The sequence below is a fragment of the Symphalangus syndactylus genome, chromosome 1, assembly GCF_028878055.3.
Source record: "Symphalangus syndactylus isolate Jambi chromosome 1, NHGRI_mSymSyn1-v2.1_pri, whole genome shotgun sequence".
NCBI classification, from domain to species: Eukaryota; Metazoa; Chordata; class Mammalia; order Primates; family Hylobatidae; genus Symphalangus; species Symphalangus syndactylus.
This window is the reverse complement of record NC_072423.2, coordinates 135128199-135149493: the sequence shown is the minus strand read 5'-3', so window position 1 is coordinate 135149493 and position 21295 is coordinate 135128199. Positions and strand designations below refer to the sequence as shown.

Genomic DNA, 21295 nt, shown 5'->3' with positions numbered 1-21295 from the left:
GTATATTGGTAAACCTTTCTTGGGATTGCTATGGTTTGACTGTTTGGCTCCTCCAAAGCTCATGTCAAAACTGAAACCCCAGTGTAACAGCATTAGGAAGCGGGGCCTGTAAGAGGTGACTGGGTCATGAGGGCTCTGTTCTAATGAATGAATTAATACATTCATGGATTAATGGATTAACAGGTTATCACAGGAATGGGTTAGTTATAAGAATGAGTCTGTTACAAAAGTTAGTTTGGCTCTCAGTGTACCCATCATGCCCTGTGATGCCTTCTGACATGTTATAACACAGCATGAGGCCCTCATCAGATGCTGAAAAGATGTGGCTCCTGATCGTAGACTTCCCAGCCTCCAGAACTGTAAGAAATAAAACTCTTTTCTTTATAAGTTACCTAGCCTTAGGTAGTCTATTATAGTGACAGAAAATGGATGAAGACACAGGGGAAACTGATAGCATGGTATTAGTGGAAGAATAGACATATAAGATCGGCATAGATCAATGGAATAGACTAAGGCACCCGGAAATAGACCCACATAGATCTTTGACAAAGGAGCAAAGGCAATTCAATAGGGGAAGAATAACCTTTTCAACAAATGGTACTGGAACCATTGTAAATCTATATGCAAAAAAATGAACCTAAACAGAGACCTTACAACTTTGACAAATATTAACCAACTGTAGTGTTAACACTAGGGGAAAAAAATCCTGAAAACACTAGGGATAAAAAAAAATACAAAAACCTACCAGTGATAAAAGCATAGATTATCTACAAAAGAAAGAAAAACAGAATGATACCAGACTTCTCATCAGCAACTCTTGATGCATAAAACAAATATGGAATATAGTCAGAATCAATGGGAAAGTTCTCTGGACAGAAAGAAAATGATACCAATAGAACTTGTATATATGGCATCGAGCTATGAGAAGTATTGCATTGTTTAGCTTTGAAGTCTACACTTAAACCCAGAGAGAAAACTAGAATTTAACCTAAGTCTGGGGATGGGTGTACAGTAACATTTTAAGAAAGAGAAATGAAACCAGGGCATGCTCTGGGCAAAATGACTAGTGCATTCAGTCCTGGCTAAGCTTAATTAAGTAATGTGAGTTTGGATACCTATAATTTTCTCAGCTGGAGATTTATTCTCTTTACACCAATTGTGGCAGAGCAGTTATCAAAATACTCATTGAATCTCTGTGCCTTACTTTCTATAGAGCTCTGGCAGCTGACAGAGTTACTTTACAGAAAGCCCCCCGGTCAGTGTGATAGTTCAGAGCATAACAGCTCTTTCTGCCATAAGACATGATTTGAATAGAAAGCTTTTGCTCAAAAGCAATGTAGTTTGGCCTAGTCAGTTAATCAAAAAGTATAATGCTAAGAGAGGCAATTTCATCATGTGGAAAACTTTTGATGCATTATCTCATCTACTCGCCAAATGCAGTCTTCCAGTGAAAATCACCCCATATACTACCAGATGGAATTTTATGCAAGCACATGTAGAAGTGTGCCAGGATAGTAAAAGGAGAAATTTCAAAGCACAGCTGCCAGCTCTGCCTAACATAGGACTGGAAGAACCAAATTTATAAGCCGGTGCTTGCCAGACAGCAGACCTCTCAGTTAAGCCAATTATGTAAATGGGCCTTGAAGAATGATTTGTACCAGGAACAGATTGGGATGAAAGCCCTGCTCTTGTAAAGCCTTATCCTGGGTCTAGCTGTTTTAATATTTTTGCTTTCTCTCCAGTTTTGATTTGATTTGATTTTCCTGGGTTGTGGAGAAGTTCTCCCTCATCAAGCAACTGTGGGCATGCAGAGTAAGAACTTTTTAAATGGATAACTTTCAGGAGGACACAGAATCAGCAGAAACAACGGAATTTTCATTACTGTGGTATATTTTTAAGGTTAAAAAGGTAAGAATTCTCAAGAATTGATTAAACAAATTTTAAAGCAAAGAATCATCATGAACAGCGTTTTGTTTTCTGGTTTACTTGAAGCCAAATGAAACCCCAGGATATGATGATCATGAAACATTCCATTGAGACTGTCAACAAATTCCCTGTTTTTGTGTCTAGAAGTTATCTTGGCACCCCTATCATTGAAATAGACTGATCTTTATGACAGAAGAGAAATACAAATTCTAGAGAAGAGTTGGGACTAAAGAAGAAAAAAAAAATGTGTGCTCAACTTCAGGAGCTCCATCTTCAGGAATGAAAGGGGAAGGCGAGCAGAAAGCTGTACAAATTTTCAGACTGTGCTTGGTGCATTGTTCTTCTCAAGTTCCTTAATGGTTCAGAGGAGGCTTCCCGTTTACCCAGGCAGCTGCCCTTACCACAGTGTCAGTCAAATCAGCTCAGTTGTAGCTCCTGTACAAAGTTTCATTAGGAGAAAGAGGTACTTGCCTAAAAAAAATGAGGGAGCATCATTGCCTAGACTGAGAACGACTTTAGGAACCTTAGTTCAGGGGCCACATGGTTGCTCGATTTTGTAAAAAACTTTTGTTTCCAAATATGTGTAATTTTATGATTCCCTTTTCTCTTTTCCCAGGTGTTTAGCCATAAAATTCCACTGAACTACAGTTGTATTTAACAGCTCTTCTCCAGGAACACCAAAGGAAACAAAAAAAATAGAATGGGTAGGTACTGCTATCAAACTACTAGAAACAATAACATAATTTATTAAGGTGCCCAATTATAAGTTAATATACAAAATCAGAAGATTTCTTACATGAACAGTAAGAGGTTTTATATAAGCTATACAGAAATTTATGTAGGGAATTTAATGGAAGAAAATCTTCCATTCATATTGGCATCACAAAATAAAATATCCAGAAACAAACTTGACCAAAAATGTAAAGGGCCTTTTGGAAGAAAACTGTAAACTCCACTGTGGGGCCATTAAAGAAGTCTTAAATACATAGATTAAATCCCTTGGTTTGAGATAATAAAACTTTCAATATTTACCGTGCTTTTGTCATTTAAATACAAATTGTGGACATTTTTACCAGGGCAACAGACGAGTTACAAGCATCCTTTTATCAGTTGCACAGAATCTTATTGAATGGGTATATCCTACTTATGTCAGTTCTTAGTAGTGAATATTAGGTTGTTTCTAATTTTTCATATTAGAAACAATGTTAAAAGAACTTGCTCTTATTTATGTTTCTTACGTCCACACTAGTATTTAATACCTTTCTAGGAGCAGAAATTCCTGGCTCAAACAAACTGCCTTCCAAGGAGATTTACTAATACACATTCCTACTAATGCTGTTTTAGAATGCCTTTTTCTCCACATCTGTATGAACACTGAGTGTTCTCTTTTTAAAACTTTTTTTCTTAATCTAGTAGACTCCTTCTAAAATATATACTTTTCAAAACGCCTGCTTACCCTTCAATATATTGTCTTTTAAAAGATTACTTGTAGGCACCGTTTATGTATTAGGTTGGATGAAAATTAATTGCGATTTTGCAAAAACTGCAATTACTTTTGCACCAACCTAATATTATATATGTTGACCTTGTGTTACCCATATTGCAGATATTTCCTTCGAGTTTTCTTGTTATCTTTTTTTTTATTATACTTTAAGTTCTACGGTACATGTGCACAACATGCAGGTTTGTTACATATGTATACATGTGCCATGTTGGTGTGCTGCACCCATTAACTTGTCATTTACATTAGGTATATCTCCTAATGCTATCCCTCCCCCCTTCCCCCACCCCACACAGGCCCTGGTGTGTGATGTTCCCTACCCTGTGTCCAAGTGTCCTCATTGTTCAATTCCCACCTATGAGTGAGAACATGCGGCATTTGGTTTTTTGTCCTTGTGATAGTTTGCTGAGAATGATAGTTTCCAGTTTCATCCATGTCCCTACAAAGGACATGAACTCATCCTCTTTTATGACTGCATAGTATTCCATGGTGTATATGTGCCACATTTGCTTAATCCAGTCTATCATTGTTGGACATTTGGGTTGGTTCCAAGTCTTTGCTATTGTGAATAGTGCCACAATAAACATATGTGTTCATGTGTCTTTATCACAGCATGATTTATAATCCTTTGGGTATATACCTAGTAATGGGATGGCTGGGTCAAATGGTATTTCTAGTTCTAGATCCGTGAGGAATTGCCACACTGTCTTCCACAATGGTTGAACTAGTTTACGGTCCTACCAGCAGTGTGAAAGTGTTCCTATTTCTTCACATCCTCTCCAGCACCTGTTGTTTCCTGACTTTTTAATGATCGCCATTCTAACTGGTGTGAAATGGTATCTCACTGTGGTTTTGATTTGCATTTCTCTGATGGCCAGTGATGATGAACATTTTTTCATGTGTCTTCCAGCTGCATAAATGTCTTCTTTTGAGAAGTGTCTGTTCATATCCTTTGTCCACTTTTTGATGGGGTGGTTTGTTTTTTTCTTGTAAATTTTGTTTGAGTTCTTTGTCGTTTCTGGATATTAGCCCTTTGTCAGATGAGTAGATTGCAAACATTTTCTCCCATTTTGTAGGCTGCCTGTTTGAGATGGAGTCTCGCTCTGTGGGCCAGGCTGGAGTACAGTGTTGTGATCTTGGCTCACTGCAAGCCCCGGCTCCTGGGTTCAAGTGATTCTCCTGCCTCAGCCTCCTGGGTAGCTGGGACTACAGGCGCTTGCCACCATGCCCGGCTAATTTTTTATATTTTTAGTAGAGACAGAGTTTCACTGTGTTAGTCAGGATGGTCTCAATCTCCTGACCTCGTGATCCACCCGCCTCAGCCTCCCAAAGTGCTGGAATTACAGGCGTGAGCCACCGCACCTGGCCTCTTGTTATCTTTGAACATTTTCTTTTCTTTTGTTATACAGATGTTCTTCATTTTTATGCAGTCACTCTTTTTTTTTTTTCTTCTTTAGGTTTCATGGCTTGTGTAAAATGTTTTACTTCTGGGTTTCATTTCTTAAAAAAGCCTTCCACATCTGCCAGGTACTGACAAAACAAATCCTCAACCTAACTATAGCCACCATGTGGAACCTGTGGCTATGTTTATGACCCGAGCAGCTTCTGCTCCAGGTAAGCAGATCTTGGCTATGAGTCTCTGGATGTACTTGTCTCTCTAGATTTCAGGGCAGTTATTTGCCCTGCTACCTCAGCCTCTGATGGGTCCAACTAAAGTCATGGATTTTCAGTTTGTTCAGCTTTTCTTATTGTAAGATGGGAGATAGGACTTCCAATCTTTCTATATAGCAGAGGTGAAACTAGAAGATTTTTACTGTAAGTTATTTTTATTTAGGTGCTGAATGGTTTTATATAAATGCAAACAGGTCATGAGGGGTGGCATATCAGTAATTAATTTTGGATATGTAAAGTTTGAAAGAGCTTTTGGATAAACTAAGGAAAGATATCAAGTAAGTGATTAAAATGATTTAATATATACATGTGTATGTGTGTCTGTGTGTATATATCTACATGTGGGTGCGTGTGTGTGACAAAGAGTCAGGGAAGGGGTTTGGGCTGGAGATAAAATTTTCTTTTCTTGTTTTTGATGTATTTTTTTTTTTTAACCTGGCAAGAATGAGAATTTGACAAAATTTCTGAGTTCACATAAGTATGGTATTTATTGTCTCTGGTAGTTTCCTAACATACTCAGCTAAAGTCCTTAGCACAGCCTGTAAGAGTCTAAATGATTTGGTACATATTATTACCCTGACCTCCACTTCTACCCTTATCCCCTTGTTCACTGAGTTTAAGTCACACTGACCTCTTTGCACTTTCATCAGTAAACACAGTTTGCTCCTGCCCTTATAGCATTTTCCCTTACTTTTTCCTCTGCCTGTAACAATTTCCCTCTGCCTACAACAATTTCCCCATAACAATCTTTCTTTATTTTCTTTAGGACTCAAAAATCATCTACTCAATGATACCTTACCGAAAATTGATGCCTAAAATGCAACCACCTGTCTTGACACCTCATATTCCTCTTCTCCTTAGCATGTGTCACTATGTTGCATTCTCTAACTGAAAAATATTGCTTATCTCCTATTTCTTCCATGAGATTGTAAGCTCCATAGGGAAGGAAACTTTTCCTGTTTGCTTCACCATATACTCAGCTTTAGGTCTATATTATAAAGGTAAAAAGAAATAAGCACAAGTAATTTTAATAATATACTGTATCTAACCAATTATGTCATTATTTCAACATGTAATCACTACAAAATTATTAATGAGATAATTTACATTAATTTTTATGTCTTAAGTCTTCAAAGTCTGTGGTGCATTTACATTACCAGCACATCTTCATTGGGATAAGCCAAATTTCAAGTGCTCAATAACACAAGTGGCTTGTATAATAGAGGCTACTGTATTACACAGTGCTATGTACCATGTTAGGATTGGGAAACTTTTCTTAGGAGAAGTGGGATATTACTGAAGGATTTTAATTGGAGTTTAGGAGTGACATGATTACTTTTGCATAAACACAAATCACTGTGGCAGTGGAGTGGAGAATGAATTGGAGGGAATGAAGAGTTTATTTTATTTAGAGAAATTAAGAGGTTAAGAGACAGATTTGGGGCCCGGCGCGGTGGCTCACGCCTGTAATCCCAGCACTTTGGGAGGCCAAGGTGGGTGGATCATGGGGTCAGGAGATCGAGACCATCCTGGCTAACATGGTGAAACCCCGTCTCTACTAAATGTACAAAAAATTAGCCGGGAGTGATGGCGGGCGCCTGTAGTCCCAGCTACTTGGGAGGCTGAGGCAGGAGAATGGTGTGAACCCAGGAGACGGAGCTTGCAGTGAGCCGAGATCATGCCACTGCACTCCAGCCTGGGTGACAGAGTGAGACTCTGTCTCAAATAAAAAAATAAAAAAAAAAAAGATTTGCTGAAAGACAAACATAGGCACTTGAACTAGGGTGCTGGCAGTAGGGAAAGATAGAAAAGAGAAGTATCAGACATTTAGCCAGTAAATTCCAGGAGGCTTGACAATAATTGGATTCAAAATAGGCAAATCAACTTTATAAGTCAGCTAATAATTTGATCATAATAATCATTTGTCCCTGAAAAGTCAGAGAACAGGTTTTATTGAAATATTATTTTGAAGAATGTCACCTTTATTTCCAGATATGTGGAAATTGTGGAGTTTTGGGAGTATGTTGGCTATGGTGAACTTTAGTTTCTAACGGCCAAATGTAAATGGCTGCAGTTGTCAGCAGATGCAGAATAAGAACTCCCCAGCTCATGTGCCCCAACACAAACAATGGTCTGGCAGCTGTTCATGAACAAAACTGCCTTTGTGGGAGCTTTGGGATCCAGATAAAAGGTCACAAAACCCTGGCGAAGCTCAAGACTGAGGAGAGGTGCTCTGAGAAGGCAGGTACATGCCCAAGTGGCAGGCTCACTGAGCATGATTCCACCTATACACCCAAAGCAGCCCCATCCCTCCACGGATGTGGCTCTAGCCCTGCTTGGCTGCAGTGTTGCAACTAGCCCTATCCAGCAAGAGACCTGGGAGGAGCCACACCAATCTATGCCTCTGGTAACAGGCCTACTGGCCACAGACTGGACTGTGGACCCTGAAATGGCCCTGTGACTTGGCTTCAACCCTGCTCTACCACCAGTCTGGAGTCAGTGCTGCGTTCAAAGGGATCTTGTGAAACACACATGCTTACCCACACCCCTGGTAACAGGACTGTCAACTGTGGAACCAACTACAGACCAGGCCACAGCCATGTGACCTAGCTCTAGCCCCACTGGACTCTGACCAAAGAGGCAGTTCCATCAGTCTGAGAATGAGGCAGGAGAACATCTTTACCTGCTGAAATCAGTCTATAAAAACAGGAAGAGGTGTTTGCTCCTTCAAGGGAGCAGATACAAATACAAAGCTATATGAATCATGAAGAACCAGGCAAACATGACACTACTGAAGGAAATTAATAAAGCTCCAGTAACCAAATACCAAAAAATATATATCTATGAAGTTCTTCACAACAAACTGAAAATAATTGTCTTACGGAAGCACAGTGAGCTACAAGCTCAATAGACAGCTAAATCAATATCTCAGCAAAACAGTACATGAACAAAATGAGAGGTTTAACAAAGGTGTAGAAATCATACCTCTCATTTTGCTCAGGTACAGGGCCCAGAGGCAGGCCATTTGAAATTATCCAGCCACAGGAGAAAAAAGACAAAAAAAAAAAATCGAAAAGAAAGAGAATGGCTACAGAATTTATGAGGCACCTTCAAGCTAGTCTGCATGTACATTACGTAAGTCTCCAAAGGAAAAGTGAAAAAGAAAGGAGCAAAAAGCTTATTTAAAGAAGAAATGACTGAAAACTCCCCAAATCTGGGGAAGAAAATAAACATCCAGATTCAAGAAATTATGAACTTCATATAGGTTGAAAATAAAAAGGCCTATGCTGAAACACATCACATTATAATTAAATTGTCATAAGTCAAACATAGAGAATTTTGAGAGCAGCAAGAGCAAAACGACATGGCAGGAACCATGCTTGCCCATACTCCTGGTAACAGGACTGCAGACTGTGGGACCAACTGCAGACCAGGCCATAGCCATGTGACCCACTTCTAGCCCCACTTGACTGTGATCCAAGGGGCAGTCCCATCAGTCTTGAGAATGAGGCAAGAGAAGGTCTTTACCTGCTGAAAGCAGTCCATAAAAATAAGAAGTGGTTTTACACACATAAATAGAAACTTCTATAGGACTTTCAGCAGATTTCTCAGCAAAAACCTCGCAGGCCAGGAGAGAGTGGGATAGATAGCATATTGAAAATACTGAAAAAAACAAAACAAAACCCTGCTAATCAAGAATACTATACTCAGCAAAACTATCCTTTCAAAATGAAGGAGAAAGTCTTTTACAGACAAAGAAAAAGTGAGGGAGTTCATCACCATCAGAACTGCCTTACAAGAAATGCTCAGGAGATTCTTCAAATTGAAATAAAAACATACTAAAGAGCAATGTGAAAGCATAAATGTGACTAGTAAAGGTTAATATAGATACAAATACAGAACAATGCAACAATGTAATGGTGGAACATAAATTACTTTTAACATAAACATAAAAGTTACAAGACAAAAATATTAGGAATAACTATGGCCACAAAAATTTGTTAATGGATACACACTATATAAAGAGTCAAACTGACTTTAAGAACACCAAGAGTGTGGAATAAAAACGTAAAGCCTTTTTTTTTTTTTTTTTTGAGATTGAGTCTCACTCTGTCGCCCAGGCTGGAGTGCAGTGGCATGAACTTGGCTCACTGCAAGCTCCGCCTTCTGGGTTCACGCCATTTTCCTACCTACTAGCTGGGACTACAGGTGCCTGCCACCACGCCCAGCTAATTTTTTCTATTTTTTAGTAGAGACGGGATTTCACTGTGTTAGCCAGGATGGTCTTGATCTCCTGACCTCGTGATCCGCCCACCTCGGCCTCCCAAAAGTGCTGGAATTACAGGCGTGAGCCACCGCGCCCTGCCAAAAATGTAAAGCCTTTGTATACAATTCAAGTTTAATTACCAACTTAACATAAAAAGTCATAATTACAAGATACTTTATACAAGTCTCATGGTAGCCACAAAAACCCTGATATATATCTCTATGTGATATATATATATATATGATATATATATAATACAGAGACAAGAATCAAAGAAATTACTACAGATAGTCATCAAATAACAATGAAAGACAATGAGAGAGGAAGACAGAAACAAAACAATAGCAAAAATGACAGAAAACAACAAAATGTCCATAGTAAGTCCTCATCTGTCAATAATTATCTTAAAGGTGAATGAATTAAATTCCCTAATCAAAAGACATAAAGTGGCCAATTGGATAAAGAAAAAAGAGCTAGTAATATGCTTTCCATAAGAGACTCACCTCAGCTTAAAGGACAGACACAGGCTGAAAGTTAAGGAACAGAAAAGATAATCCATACAAATGATAATCAAAAGAAAGCAGAAGTGGTTACACTTATATCAGAAAAAATAGACTTTAACTCAAAAACTGTCACAAATAATGTAATCATGTAATGATAAAAGAGCCAATTCAACAGGACAACATAAATATTGTAAATATACATGCACTTAATATTAGAGCACCTAAATACATGAAGCAAATATTGGCAGATCTGAAGGCAGAAATTGACATCAATACAATAACAGTAGAAGACTTCAATATCCCTCTCTCAGTAAATGGATAGAACACCACACAGAATTAATAAAGAAACTGCTGACTTGAGTAATACTATAGACAAATAGACCTGACAAACATACAGAATTTTCTACTCAACAGCATACATATACACATTCTTCTCAAGCACACAAGGAACATTCTCCATGATAGATCGCATGTTAGATTACAAAGTAAGCCTTAACAAATTTAAGAAGATTGAAATCATACCAGGTATTTTTCTGACTACAATGGAATGAAACTACAAATTAATAACAGTAATAAAATGAAAAATTCACAAATATATGGAAATTAAATAATACACTTGTGAGTAATGATTGAGTCAAAGAGGAAAACAAAAATAAATTTTTTAAAAATTCAAGAAAAATGAAAACACAATATACCAAAATTTATGAGATGTAGTAAAAGCAGTACCAAGAGGGAAGTTTATAAACATAGAAGTTTATAAGAAACATTTTAAATAAACAAATGAATAAAGAAGGAATAGAAAATCTGAACAGACCAGTAACAAATAAAGAGATTGAACTGGTAATCAAAAACCCTCCATAAAATAAAAGCCCAGGACCAGGTGGCTTCATGAGTGAATTCTACCAAACATTCAAAGAAGAATTAATGCTAATCCATTCTAAGCCATTTCAAATAATAGAAAAAGGGGAAATGGTTCTAAATTCACTCATAAGGTCAGCATTATCCTGATACCAAAGCCAGACAAAGACACCACAAGAAAACTACAAGTCAATATCCCTCATGAACACAGACACCAACATCTTCAACAAAATACTAGCAAACTGAAAACAACAGCACATTAAAAGGATCATGCATCATGATCAGGTGGGATTTATTCCTAAGATGAAAGGATAGTTCAATATACACAAACCAATTGATGTGGTATACCACTTTAACAAAATAAAGGACAAAAATCTTATGATCATCTCAGTCTATGTAGAAAAAACTTTTGACAAAATTTAACATTCATTCACTAAAAAACTCTCTCAATAAAATAGATATTGAAGGGACTTATTTAACCACAATAAAGACCAAATATGAAGAAAACCACAGCTAACATTACACTCAATGCTCAAAAATTGAAAGCTTTTCTTCTAAAATCAGAAATAAGACAAGGATGCCCACTCTCTCCACTTCTATTTATCATAGTACTGGAAGTTCTAGCTAGGGTAATTTGACAAGGAAAGGAAATAAAAGTAATACGAATTCTAAAGGAAGTAGTTAAATTGCCTCTGTTTGAAGACGACATGATCTGACATATAGAAAACCATAAAGACTCCACCAAAAAACTGTTAGAACTGATAAATAAATTTAGTAAAGTCGCAGGATGCACAACAGACATACAAAAATCAGTTATGTTTCTATACACAAATAACAAACTATCCAAAAAGGTAATCTAGAAAACAATTCCATTTATCATAGCATAAAAACAAGGAAGTGAAAGATCTGTATCTTGAATCTATAAAATATTGATGGAAGTAATTGAAGAAGCCACAAATAAATGACAAGATATTGCATGTTCATGGATCAGAAAAATTAATATTGTCAAAATGTCCATACTACCCAAAATGATTTATAGATTCAGTGCAATCCCTATCAAAATTCCAATGCCATTCTTTAACAGAAATAGAAAAAATAGTGCTTAAATTCATACAGGACCACAAAAGACACTGAAGAGCTAAAGCGATCTTGAGAAATAAGAACAAAGCTGGAGGCATTACACTTTCTGATTTCAAGTAATATTACAAAGATTATAGTAATTAAAGCAGTATGATAGTGCCATAAAACAGACACATAGACCAATGGAAAGCATAGAGGGCCCAGAAATAAACCTACACACATATAGTCAACTAATCTTCAACAACGTTGCCAAGAATACACAGTGATGAATGGATATTCTCTCCAATAAATAACGTTAGAAAAACTGAATATCCACATGCAAAGGAATGAAACTGGGCCCTTATCTTACACCATGCACAAAAATCTACTCAAAATGGATTAAAGACATAAGACCTGAAACAATAAAACTACCAGAAGAAAACATAGAGGAAAAGGTCCTTGACATTGGCCTTGGTAATGATTTTTTTGCCAAAAGTACAAGCAACACATGGACTACATCAAACTAAAAAGCTTCTGCATGGTAAAAGAAACAAACAACAAAATGAAGACAACCTATAGAATGAGCAAAAATATTTGCAAACCATATATCCTATAATGGATTATTATCTAAAATATATAAGGGACCTCAAAAGCAAAAACACAAATAACCTAATTACAACATTGGCAAAAAAACTGAATAGACATTTTCCCATGGAAGACATATAAATGGCCAACAGGTATATAAAAAGATACTCAACATCACCAATCATCAGAGAAATACAAATCAACACCACAGTGAGATATAACCTCCCAGTTGCGATGATTATTATCAACAAGTTGAAAGGTAACCAGTGTTGGCAAGGCTGTGAAGAAAGGGAAACTTTGTACACAGTTGGAGGTACAGCCATTGTGGAAAATGGTATGGATGTACTTCTAAAATTAAAAATAAAACTACCATACAATCCATCAATCCCACTGCTGGGTATATATCCAAAGAAAATAAAATTATTGTCTCAAAGAGGTATCTGCACTCCCACATTCATGCAGCATTTATTCAAGATATGGAAACCAATGTAAGTGTCCATTGATGAATGAATGTGTAAAGGAAATGTGACACACACGTGCACACACACAGGAATATTATTCAGCCCTAAAGAAGAAGGAAATCCTGCCATTTGTGATAACATAAATGAACCCAGGGGACATTATGCTATGTGATATAGGGCAGGAACAGAAAGATAAATACATGTGATCTCACTTATATGTAAGACATAGATATGGAGAGTAGAAGACTGAAGTGTAGGAGAAATGGGGAGATATTAGTCAAAGGGGATAAAATTTCATTTGTAAGATTAATGAGTTCTGGAGATCTAAAGTACATCATGGTTAATAATTACGTATCACATACTTAAAATTTGTCTAGAGAGTAGATCTTAAGTGTTCTTGCCATGCACACACATACACACAAAATGGTTACTATGTGAGGTAATGGATATGTTAATTAGATTGATTATGGTAATCATTTCACAATGTATACATATATCAAAACATCACAATGTATACCTTAAATATATACAATATTTATTTGTAAATCGTACTTCAACAAATCTGGAAAAAATAAAATAAAACAAATCTAAATGGCCACATGATGGTGCCAAAACCTTGGTTAGTTAATATGTCTTTTCTGTGGAGCTTGCACATTCCCTCTTCTACAGAAATGTTTCTACCTTGTCTTAGTTATTTTACTTAAAAAAGAAATCTATTAAGCATAAATGAATTTGTGTGTATGTTTTCACAGTAATGGTCTATTTCTAACAATGTTCTCTAGTCAACTGGTAGTCCTTACTTCACTCTCATTCTTTTATACTTTTACTTGTAAAATTGGAGTTTTGTAAACCCAGTGTAGCACATTCTCGGAATGGTGCAGAAGGGGGATACAATTCTATATTAATTTATCTAGGAATGAGACCAGTAGGACTTCAATATAATAGCATTCTCTTTTTGGGAGGCATGGAGAAATTTTTCTATAGCACTTTTGGAAAATATACCAAGCTTCAATAAGAGATATTTATAAAGCAGGTGAACCGGACACCCAGATATGACATTTAACATGACTAGGTAGAGGTAGTTCTGTACCCTATGTATTCTTAATCCTATGTATCCCAGGATCCTTAACTAATCCTGAAGGTATGAATTAATAAAAATCCAAACCACATGGTCAGATTCGCTCATCTTTTTCCCCAAATTATCTTGCCAGTTATTGAATATACAACATGGAGTGGAGAAATTAGTAAATATTAGAGACGTAATTTTTAGCACCTCTTGGAGACTCAAGTAAGGATCATTTACTCACTTAACATTCTCTGAGTGTTTACTATAGGATAAGGACTATGAATTTAAGATTGGCAAATTACTTTTAATGCCATAAACAACCATCTTCTAGAACTGTATATACCATAAGCACTCAAAGTGACAAGGATCACCAAACATAAAAAACTAAGTGCTATCAGGGTCTAGAATCATAAGTCTCACCCAGTCTTAAGAAGCCTCTACCATGTGTTGGTTCTGCAAGGTGCCAGAAAACAGCAAAATCTGGAAACACATGTGCCATTACATTGTTATTAAGTGCCACGAAATATCAAGATATGACTAGTGCCACTGACATCTAGAACAAGCTCTTCCAGTTCCTAGACCAGATGTCAGCAAACTATATCTTGCAGGCATAATATCGCCTTTTTAAAATGAAGTTTTGGCCAGGCATGGTGGATCATGCTTGTAATCCCAGCACTTTGGAAGGCTGAGGGGGGAGGGTCACTTGAGGCCAGAAGTTTGACACTAGCCTGGATGGACAACATGGGGACACCCCATCTCTACAAAAATAAAAAATTAGCCAGGCATTGTGGTGCATGCCAGTAGTCCCAGCTACTCAGGGGGCTGAGGCAGGAGAATCACTGAAGCCTGGGAGGTTGAGGCTGCAAGCCATGATTGTGCCATTGCACTTCATAAGCCTGGGTGGCAAAGTGAGACTTCACCTAGAAAAAAAAATAGTTTTATTGGAACACAACTATGCCTATTCATTTACACATTGGTCTATAGCAGAGTTAAGTAATTGCAACAGAGACCTTTTGCCTGCAAAGCCTGAAATCTTTCCTATCTAGCTCTTTTAAAAAAAGTTTGCTGACACATGCTGTAGATTCTCAAATGCCACCCATCTATAAACACAAGTGTTATTATTTCTTAGAACCAGATTTGCTTCACATGGTTTAAATCAAAACTATTACCGTGCAACCAACACCCAGAACACAACTGCTTCAATAAGCAGACAAGCAAAAAACCATCTTGGGAGCAGTGATTAAGCACTGGCAAAAGCTCCTAAGAAAGTTTGTAGACTATATCTTTGTGTTTCATTCAGAGTCAGATGATAGAATATAGATCATAGGTTTCTCACATTAAAATTTCCATGTTAATTCTCAATTAAATTCTCATGTTAATTGTTACTGACCATAATTTTGACTTTTTTCTAGGAATATTGTTTTTGAACAAGAGGAAACAAAGAGAAGGAAGCAATATTTTTTACATATATGAATTCTTCTTGGATATTAGTTCTCAGTTTCAGGAGAACTGATTTCATTAACCTTGAAATATTGGAGTTTGTATAAAAGGTTATGAATATAAATGAACTCAGTGTTAAAATCTGTCAACATCTACTTTAAATAGCAATGTAAACATTGTTAGAAATAAAAGGCTGTTGTGGCAAGCTTGGTGACTAGGTTGATGCGAGTGCTAGAAGGCACAAAGATTATGCCACATAATGCTCATCCATTACTTGCTTAATTTTAAAAATGTGAAGGGAAAAGTTTCATGTCTGGCTTTGTGTAGCAGGTTAGAGCTGGACCATTGGGGTCCTCAGATACAGAAGGAACAGATTGGCTGATATCTAAGACTTAGAAGTCAGTCTGAAAACAAAATGTTCTTGAGACTAAGCAAGAAATCAAAACGATTTACATGTTAAATGTTCCATAAGATCCTTGGCTACCATCAAAGATAAACAACAAAAGACCTGATCTGGAATGTGAATGCTATTCAACCGATTGTGTGACATTGGGCAAGACACTTAAGTAATCTAAATCCTGGTTGTTCATGAATAAACTGAAGCTCATCATCATCATTATCATTACCTTCATTATCACCACTATCATCATCATTATCATCATCATGATATAACCTTCACTAGTATTTGGAAGTTGTTTATTATAGGTCATCCTTACATAGATCATCTCTTTTAATCCTAACATAAAACACTTATTATTGTCCTTATTTGACAGATGAGGAAATCAAAGCTTAAGGTAGAAGTAACATTCTGAAGGTAACACAGGAGTCAATGACAGAGTTGGGCTGCCCATGACCCAGTCTTTTAACCCCGTGCTAATAAAAATCCTTTTCTGGTATATCTATATATTACTGGTGGCTTTTTATAAACAAAATATTTTATTTTCTCCCTTGTATTTTTTCTGCATATTCTAAATTTTCTCCAACGATAGCATACATTATTTTCTCTTTTTTCAATTTTTATTTATTTGACACATAATAATTGTGCACATATATGGGGTAGATAGTGAGTTTCAGTACATACCAGGTATAGCAATAAAATCAGGGTAACTTGCATAATCATCACTTCAAACATTTGAAAATATTTTTAACGCTGAGAACATTCAAAATCGTTTCTTCTAGCTATTTGAAAATATACAATAATTTATTGTTAACTATAGTCAACCTATAGTGCTATAGAATAGTAGATCTTTCTCCTTCTATCAAGCTCATTACTGGTGGCTTTCATGTAATTTTTTTGAAAGAAGTTTCTAAAGCATATTAAGAATCAAAAAATCTTGCTGTCCTTTTATCAGGTAATCTCACTTCTGGGAATATTGTTAGGAAATACTCATATAAAAGTAAAGTAAATAAGGACATTCATTGCAGTGTTACTTACCATAGTAAACAATTGGAAACTTCTTAAATGTCAAACAAATGAGAAAAGATTAAGTAACTAATGATATATTACACAGTATCTTAAATATTCACCGTGAGGCCTATTTAGTAATAAAGTACAATGCATGGATCAATTATATCAAAAACTGGAATATACAATTATATTCACATTATGATGCCAATTCTGTAGAATTTTGCATGCATATGAAAAAGTCATGTGGGAATATAAAGAAAATATCAAATATTGTTTCTTGAGGTGATGATTTTCCAGTGAATTTCTCTTCTATTATTGTCATCATAATCTGTACAAGTAATGAACAAATTTGAAATACAATATATATACCTGCTCTATGTATCTCACAAGATAATTGTGAAGATCAGCCAAGAAGATGAGTAAATCACGTAAACTTGACAAACTGTAAGACAATTGAAACACCATAAAAAATACCAGGCTGGTCTGGCTAGGAGAAGAAATCTTGTATTCAGACTGAACAAAACCCTGGGATCCCAGGACAAGCAGGTTTGGCTCCTCCTCTCATTCACCCTCATGATCTGGGCCAGAGATTGGCAAACTATGGCCCATGGGCAAAATCCTGTCCGTACTCAGTTTTCGTATGATCTATGAGCTAGAAATACTTTTTAGATTTTAAGTGGTTCAAAGAAAAAAATCAGAGAATATTATTTCATGACCCATGAAAATTACATGAAATTCAATTTTCAGTGTACATAAATAAAGTTTTTTTGGAACAGAATAGCATCCATTTACTTACATATTATCCATGGATGCTTCATGCTATGGCAACAAATTTGAGTGGTTGCTATGAGACCATATTGCCCACAAAGCTTAAAATGCTTGCTATCCTGGCCCCTTACTAAAACAATTTTCTGACCCTTGACCTAGGCCAACTTCAGTTCTTCACATCTTGTCTTGGTCTCATGAGAACTTTATTCTAGAGAATTTTTTTTCCCAGTTGCACTTAAATGGTTAGAAATACTGCCTTTTCCTAGTATTTAGGCTTTAAAAAATGTTTTCAAAACATTAGGGGTTGGAGCCATTGAACGGCTCCAACACCAACCAGGTTTACATTGCAATGTTTGCTAACACACAAATACATGTTCTGGTAGGTGCTCAGTGGGAGATATAGGACCTTCTTGGGCATCAAGAGATTTAATCTTTGATCTGCTCAAAGTTTGACCCGTCTGGGCCTCTGTTTCCTCATTTATAATAATGAAGAAAACTGGATGATTTCTGAGGCCCCATTCTACGTTTGTACAATGGCTTGTCTTATTTTAAAGGTTGGTGGTTCTTCATGGTTATTATATGGGCTCTTTTGCTTCTTTGATGATCTCCCTGTCTCTGGGACAATTAACCAATCATGTTTAAGGTCAGAGAAAAAAACTTAAATGCTGCAGGGACTAGACAGGTGAAATAAATGAGGGAACCCACTTGAGTTAATAGAGTCTCTGGGAAGCATTGTGGCATGCTGCAGAGTACAGCAGGTCCTGGAATAACATTGTTTTCTTCAGTACCATTTCATTATAACGCTGATGAGAAAAAAAAAATTGATCCTAGGCTGGGGCCATTGTCTTCATTTGCACATTCTCCTCATGTCTACATGGATTTTCTCCAGATACCCTGGTTTCCTCCCATATCCCAAAGATGTTAGGTTCATTGGCATGTCTGAATTGTCCCAGTTTGAGTGAGTGTGGATGTGTGTGGGAGTGTGTCCTGTGATGGAATGGCACCCTGTCTAGGGTGGGTTTGTTAACGGACCAAACCAAGGGTCAGGCTGCTATTTCACGAAGCCCAGTAATGAGACACAGATTAACGGGGGAGGAAGAGAGTTTTAATTTATGTAACTGGTTACAGGGAGAAGGCCTAGAAATTATTGCCAGACCAATGCAAAATTACAAAGTTTTCCACAGCTTATATACCTTCCAAGCTATATGTCTACGTGTAAGTGTGCATTCATCTAAAGACATAAATGATAAACTTCTTTTAATCTATAACTAGGGTCTGAGTCCTGAAGACCTTCTTCTGAAGCCTCAGTAAGTTTTCTTAATCTAAGTGGGTCCAGGTGTGGGGGTGATTACCCTTATCTGGTCTCCTGCTAAATCACAGAGGTTTGGGGAGTTCCTTTAGATCCAATAAACTTGTTTATGGAGGCCTGGGGAGCTTGTTCAGACCCCCAATAAAACTCGTTTAATCCTAAATGGGTCGTGTTAATTCCTTCATTATTTCGTCATGCTTTAAGGCCCAGGAAAGGCCTAGACAAAACTTTTGGTGGGCTTTTTTTTTTTTACATTCCAGCCTTTGTGTAAGGGCACTGGTTCAATCAGCTTTTAAATGTTTAACCGCCCTACTCAGTCAGTGCTGGGACAGTTGTAATGGAGGCCTGCGTTAGTGAGACCTGGCCTGCCACAGGTTCCCACCTTGTGACCCAGCTGCTAGGATACGCTATGGTCACCCATGACCCTGAACTGGAATAATTGGGTAAACAGTTATCTAATTTGTTTTTATTTCTTTTTCTCATTTGTATGTATACCTCACATTTATTTCAATGTTTAATATTAGAAGTATTTTGGCCTTTATTTAGATGTCTGATGATGTTTTTGTGACCAGAAATATGCCATAGGAACTTAACTCTTGTTTATGTCCATTAGCCTATTATAAAATTGGTTTTCTCATGTAACCGCTGAACCAGTTTTAACTGGCCCTACTCTGTTGAAAACAGGATATTAAATTATTTTACAGGCACAGAGTGAAGAAATTATGAGTCATACAGCTGAAGTTCGCACAGAAAAGATTTCAACCTCAAATAAAATCTGGGACTGAAGTTTCACTCCCCTCATGGAAAAAATGTATCAAGACTTGGTCAGAACTGAAGGCCAGAACACTTTAAAAAGTGAAGGGGTACAAGCTCAGGAATGTTAGGTGTTAAGATCCCTTACCATACTTTACCATATATGGTCTTGTTTAAAGTTCTTCCAATCAAAACCTACCCGCCAGCACTTCTGCATACCAGCCTGCTCTCTCTAACCCAGAAAACTTGCCCCAGACTCCAGAATGGGGAGATGGATTTGAGCTTTGTCTCCTGTCTCTTCGCCAGCCAACCCCACAATAAAACTTTTTTTCTTAAAAACTGGTGTCATAGTATTTGCATCTATGTTAATCAGGAAGCAAGCCCATTGCTCAGTAACAGTTATACATCATGTCATTTAAAGCTTCAGTTTTCAAGAACTTATTGGTGATATTAAGTGATACTTACTGCACTTGGCCCATCTGAAGGGAGCAGCTATAACTCAGCTCCAGCTGACTATTAATTCATGTTGCTAGATCTTTCACATTTTCAAAAGATGGATTTTATGTGAAATCTAATATATAAATGCAGGCAACTAATTCAAATTAAAAAAAATACTATGTAGCCCTTCTTCCCCAATTCCAGAATGCAGAATGGGCCTCTGAGTTACCATTTTAGGAACTCTTCCTCTATGTGTAGGGTAATTTTTACATAACTTTCTAATGGGGATGGACAACAAAGTTTCAGGAACACTTGGCCAGCTGAAAATCCTATCTTCAGAGTATGACACTAAGCTGAGGTGGCAGAATATGTGTTTCCAAATGAACCTGGGCCTTGTGTTCACTTAGAACTTGCAAGATTTAAAAGACTTTTGGTATTATGACTCTGATTTTCTTTTTTTTTTTTTTTTTTTTTGAGACGGAGTCTTGCTCTGTCACCCAGGCTGGAGTGCAGTGGCACGATCTCGACTCACTGCAAGCTCCGCCTCCCGGGTTCACGCTATTCTCCTGCCTCAGCCTCTCCGAGTAGCTGGGACTACAGGGGCCCGCCACCTCGCCCGGCTAATTTTTTGTATTTTTAGTAGAGACGGGGTTTCACCATGGTCTCGATCTCCTGATCTCGTGATCCATCCGCCTCAGCCTCCCAAAGTGCTGGGATTACAAGCACAAGCTACTGCGCCCGCCGACTCTGATTTTCAATAATAGTATTTCTAAAACTTTATAAACAAGTAATATCCCCCACATTCACTTAGAAGCTGATCTTTTCTGTTTAGCTTCGTGTTGTTAGCTAGAACAGATCATTTAGCTCATTACAATGGGAGTAAAGAACCGGGTCTTGCCATGTAAATTACTTCTGAAACTATCCTTTCCTTTCTTCTTTCTTCTGGGTTAGGGGGATGTGATATATTTGTTTATCCTATGGATATTTATCAAGTGCCTACTAAGTGTAGTAATTGCTCCAGGTGCTGGGGACATAATAGTAAACTAAATAAAATCTTGCTCTCATAAAACTTACATTCTAGAAGGGAAGATAGACAATTAATAAATACATAATGTTAGACAGTGATAAGTGCTAGGAAGGAAAATAAAACCAATGAAATGTAAGGAGATAGAGAGTGATGGGGTGTATTATTTTAGATGGTATAGTCATGGAGGGCATCCTTGAGGAGGTGACATTTCCACAGAGATCCAAATGAGGTGAGTAAGCAATTACAGTATTTCTA

At 37.1% G+C, this 21295-nt stretch overlaps 1 long non-coding RNA gene across 1 annotated transcript; it reads left to right on the top strand.

Annotated features, from left to right (window-relative positions):
• Positions 1–4461: 4461 nt before the first annotated feature.
• On the top strand, positions 4462–19909 carry LOC134736339 (uncharacterized). Its single transcript, XR_010120293.1, has 3 exons — positions 4462–5041; positions 18786–18820; positions 19527–19909. It is a non-coding gene; the product is annotated as an uncharacterized lncRNA (long non-coding RNA).
• The last annotated feature ends 1386 nt before the right edge of the window (positions 19910–21295 follow it).